The sequence below is a fragment of the Magnolia sinica genome, chromosome 14, assembly GCF_029962835.1.
Source record: "Magnolia sinica isolate HGM2019 chromosome 14, MsV1, whole genome shotgun sequence".
Classification (NCBI taxonomy): Eukaryota; Viridiplantae; Streptophyta; class Magnoliopsida; order Magnoliales; family Magnoliaceae; genus Magnolia; species Magnolia sinica.
Window position 1 is genome coordinate 51,780,525 of NC_080586.1, and position 5,561 is coordinate 51,786,085.

At 41.6% G+C, this 5,561-nt stretch overlaps 1 non-coding gene across 1 annotated transcript; it reads left to right on the forward strand.

The window, feature by feature from the left end:
- The first annotated feature begins 4,940 nt into the window (after positions 1-4,940).
- Positions 4,941-5,047, forward strand: LOC131226381 (small nucleolar RNA R71). Its single transcript, XR_009161770.1, has one exon. It is a non-coding gene; the product is annotated as a small nucleolar RNA R71 (small nucleolar RNA).
- The last annotated feature ends 514 nt before the right edge of the window (positions 5,048-5,561 follow it).

Consider the following 5,561-nt stretch of genomic DNA (forward strand, 5'->3'; position numbering starts at 1 on the left):
CAACAAGCCTTTAAACCCCTAGGTTGCCTGTAGTGGAAGAGTTATAGTCTCGTGAGGGTTTGCAGCAATGTTACCTACAAACATTGAACTAACTAACTAGGAAAATGAAACGGAATGAAAAGCTGGGTTGGCTCCCAGGAGCGCTAAGTTTACCGTCTATCCTAAAACAGCATAAAGGAATCTATCCTAGTCCTATGAAAACAAGAAACCTACCTATACCTCCATCAGACTAGGAGATCAATCCTGGTAAACAGGATCAGTCAGAGGTATGGACATGTCCTCTAAATCAAATTTCTCGACAAATGGCTTTAAGCGATGTCCATTTACTTTAAACTCCTTGCCATTGTCAGGATCTCATATCTCAACGGCCCCATGAGGATACGCAATGACCACAATGTAAGGGTCGGTCCAACGAGATCGAAGCTTACCTGGAAAGAGATGTGATCGAGAATTATACAAAAGGACTGTTTAACCAGGTGTGAATGATTTCCATAGAATACGTTAGTCATGAAACGCCTTCATTCTATCTTTGTAAATTCTTGAGTTCTCGTACACATCGTTCCGGATTTCTTCAAGTTCATTTAATTGAAGTTTACGTAGCAAGCCAACGTTGTCCAGATTGAAATTCAGATTTTGGTCACCCAGTACGCTTTATGTTCCAACTCCAGAGGCAAGTGACAAGCTTTCCCATAGACAAGTCTAAAGGGAGACGTTCCAATAGGGGTTTTAAAAGCAGTACGGTATGCCCATAAGGCATCGGTCAATCGGATTGACCAATCCTTATGATCAGGGTTAACCGTTTTCTTTAGGATATGTTTGATCTCCCTATTGAAAATCTCAGCTTGTCCACTTGTCTGTGGATGGTATGGGGTGCTCACCTTATGAGAGATATCGTATTTCTTCATTAAGCTCTCGAATGATCTATTACAAAAGTGTGAGCCCCCATCACTAATGATGGCTCGAGGCGTCCCGAACCGCGAAAGGATGTTCTCTTTCAAGAATTTAATGACCGTACGATGGTCGTTATTTCGGCATGGAATTGCTTCAACCCATTTAGTGACATAATCTATGGCGAGCAAAATATACAAATTTCCAAATGATTGGGGGAATGGTCCCATGAAATCGATGCCCCAGCAGTCAAATGCTTCTATGATAAGGATGGGATTCAAAGGCATCATATTTCGACGGGACAATGCTCCCAATTTTTGACAACGCTCACAAGCCTTGCAAAACTCATGAGTGTCCCTGAACATAGTGGGCCAATAAAAGCCACACTGTAAAATCTTGGCCGTGGTTTTTTTAGCAGAAAAGTGACCACCACAGGCCTGTGAATGACAGAAGGAGATGACACTCTGATACTCATCATCTGGCACACATCTCCTTAGAATTTGGTCTGGGCAATATTTGAATAAATATGGATCGTCCCAGAAAAAGTTGCACACCTTGGTAAAGAATTTCTTCTTATCTTGTGCAGTCCAATGCATCGGTATGGAACCTGTGGTAAGATAATTGACAATATCAGCGAACCAATGCGAATGGGAGACTCTGAACAGTTGTTCATTAGGGAACATGTCATTGATATAGGTCACCTCAAAGGAATCAGAGGTATTAAGGCGAGACAGATGATCAGCCACTACGTTCTCTACTCCCTTTTTATCTTTAATTTCTAAATCAAATTCTTGGAGTAGAAGGATCCATCGTATCAAACAGGGCTTAGAATCATTCTTAGAAAAAAGATACTTAAGTGCCGCATGATCTGTGTAGATAATGATCTTGGATCCGATCAGGTAGGACCTAAATTTATCCAAAGCGAACACTACGGTAGGAGTTCCTTTTCCGTAGTCGAGTAGTTCATTTGGGCAAAATTTAAAGTTCTACTTGCATAATGAATGACGTAGGGCCTCTTATCTTTTCTCTGGCCTAGAACCGCTCCAAGAGCATAATCAGAAGCATCGCACATAAGCTCAAAAGGGAGGCTCTAATCGGGTGGTTGCATGATAGGTGCAGTGGTTAACATGCCCTTAAGCTTGGTGAAAGCTTCCTGGCATTGCTCAGTCCACTCGTAAGGTGCATCCTTTTACAGAAGATTACATAAGAGACGAGAGAGGAGACTAAAGTCTTTTATGAATCATCTATAAAACCCTGCGTGTCCTAAGAAGGATCGCACATCTCTGATGTTCTTGGGTGGAGGTAGGTTAGAGATAAGATCGATTTTTGCCTTATCCACCTCAATTCCTTTTGACGAGATAATATGTCCAAGGACAATTCCCTTATGAACCATGAAATGGCACTTCTCCCAATTAAGTACCAAGTTCTTCTCTTCACATCTTTTCAGCACACATTTAAGACTTTCTAAACACTTGCTGAAAGATGAACCAAAAACAGAGAAATCGTCCATGAAGACCTCTAGATATTTTCTCACCATGTCAGAAAAGATACTCATCATACAACGCTGAAAGGTGGCAGGGGCATTACCTAATCCGAATGGCATCCTTCTGTAGGCAAAGGTGTCGTAAGGACATGTAAATGTGGTCTTTTCCTGATCCTCAGGGGCGATTTCAATCTGATTGTAGCCCGAATACCCGTCAAGGAAATAGTAATAGGAATGACCAGCTAGCCTTTCCAAGATTTGATCAATGAAAGGCAAAGAAAAGTGGTCTTTCCTTGTGACGGTATTCAACTTCCTATAGTCAATGCACATTCTTCAACCAGTAGTAACTCTAGTTAGCACGAGTTCATTATTGGCATTGGCTATGATGGTGATCCCGGACTTCTTAGGAACCACCTGAGTTGGACTCACCCATTGACTATCAGATATGAGGTATATGATACCCACATCTAATAATTTAAGAACCTCAGCCTTAACCACTTCCCTCATATTTGGATTTAGTCTACATTGTGATTGTCGAGCGGTCTTCGCATTATCCTCAAGATAAATGCGGGGAGTACAAATCGAGGGGTCGATTCCCTTGAGGTCCGCTATCGTCCATTCAAGGGCTCCCTTATGCTCAATGAGAGTAGATATGAGCATACTCTCCTATTCTTTCTCCAGGTGGGCAGAGATCACCACCGGGTATGTCTCATCTTGACCTAAATAGACATATTTTAAATCAAAGGGCAAAGGTTTTAGGTCAAGCTTCGGCGGCTTGAGGTTAGACGGTAGAGGCACTACATCAGTTTGGGGCAACTCTTCAAATTGTGGCCTCCACCAGTTAACTTCAAGTACCGGTGCAGTATCAAGCAAGGTACACGTCTCCCTAATCATGTCATCATCAAAATCATGGGAGTGGGCCAGGCACGTCTCTAGAGGGTCAGAGGATAAGGTCAGAGGTGTCGTATCTTCCACTAAAGAGTCAATCATGTTAATGTCATGGAAATCGTCATCATCCTCTAAGTTTCTGCCGTTATTGAAAAAGATGTTTGACTCCAATGTCATATTCCCAAGTGACATAGTCATGACACTATTCCTATAATTGATAATTGCATTTGAAGTGGCAAAGAATGGGCGACCAAGAATGACGGGAATCTGAGTACTCATGTTATTGATGGGTTCGGTGTCCAGGATGAGAAAATCTACAGGGTAGTAAAATCTATCAACTTGGACCAACACATCCTCAATTATCCCTCTTGGTACACGAACAGAGCGATCAACAAGTTGTAGTGTGGTTAGGGTGGGTTTTAATTCACCCAAACCTAACTGTTTGTATACCGAGTAGGGAATCAGAATGACGCTCGCTCCTAAGTCAAGAAGTGCATGATCAATTCGATGGTCTCCGATTACATATGATATGGTTGGGCTACTGGGATCTTTGAATTTCTGTGGCACGTCTTGCGTTAGGATGACACTCACTTTCTCGGTCAAGAAGATCTTCTTTTGAATATTCTGTCGTCGTTTAGTCGTGCATAAGTCTTTCAAGAATTTGACATATGAAGGTATCTGTTTTATGACATCAAGTAGAGGAATGTTGACTTTCACTTGTTTCAACACCTCTAAAATATCCTGAGAGTTAGAGAGAGGTTTTGGTGGGACCAACCGTTGGGGAAATGGAGCAACTGGCTTTTCTATAAGTTCTGGTTCTAATTTTTGTGAGACATCACTAGATCCATCATTGTTGTCCTCTTCCGGTTCTTAAGGCTTTTCGGGCCTAACCGAAAGGGTTTTATCAATGATCTTCCCACTCCTAAGAGTGGTGATGGATTTAGCGTGCTCTATTTGATTTGAAGAGCTGGGATTACTTATCTCGTACTGCGGTTTAGGATTGGGGAGCGGTTGTGCAGGAAGCATCCCCTTTTCTATAACCGTCATATGTGAATCCATCTTTTGCATAAAGTCTCGCATTGCATGGGTCAGCTCTTGCATGGAATTTTGAACCAGTTCTTCTTGAGGTTTCCCCTGATTTAGATTTTGATTGAAGAAACCTTGAGGGGTAGCAGTTTGTCCATTTCTCCAACTAAAGTTTGGATGATTTTTCTAACCAGGATTGTACGTATTAGAGGTTGGTCCATTGAACAGTCTTTGATAATTATTTATGGCATTGGATTATTCATTTAACACTTCTCGAAAGGTGGGTATCGTAGGACAATTTTCAGTTATATGAATATTGCAATCACAGATGCCGCAAACACTTTCATTAACCTTATCCTTCTTTCTTTCCATGGCCTCAACTTTTCTTATGAGCGTAGTCACTTTACACTTGAGATCATCCTCTTCTTTCAAGAGATACAATCCACTTTTCTCCTTTAATTGAGTCAACCTAGACGTGGTGTTCGATTTTGGGTAATAATCCCATGATTGTGTTTTTTCAGCAAGACTATCGAGGTAATCCCATTCTTCGTCGACATTTTTATTAATGAATTCTCCATTACACATTGTCTCGACCATTTGGCGCATGGAAGATGTCAGTCCATCGTAGAAAAAATTTGTAATGCGCCACGTTTCAAAGCCGTGTTGTGGGCATGAACTGACCAAATCCTTGAACCTTTCCCAACATTGGTAAAATGTTTCATCCTCCTTTTGAGTGAAGTTCATGATTGCTTTTCTAAGGGTAATCGTTTTATGATGTGGAAAAAATTTCTTTATAAATTCCCTTTGCATATCATTCCATGTGCCAATGGATCTAGGACACAGTGAATGTAACCACATCTTAGCCTTCTCCTTTAAGGGAAAAGGAAAGAGTCTTAGCCTGACTGTGTCCTCAGACACATTTTGAAAATATAAAGTGGCGATGATCTCATCAAACTCTTTCAAATGTAAATATGGTTCTTCAGATTCAAGCCCATGGAACTTATGAAGGAGTTGGATAACCCCTGGCTTGATGTCCATATGTCCTGTATTTTCAGGAAAAATCATGCATGAGGGCGTACTCACCCCCGCTAGTTGTAAATAATCTCGTAAAGTACGAGGTGGAGGTGCTTGATGCACCTCATTCTCATCCTGAATGTCCTCCACCCTAGGTTGGGGTAGAAGAGGTTGGTTTTCAGCCATCACTTCAATTAACTCAGGGGATTTCGAGTGGTGTTTAGTCCTGTGATGGATAGTTAACCCCTCAACCAATCCTCCT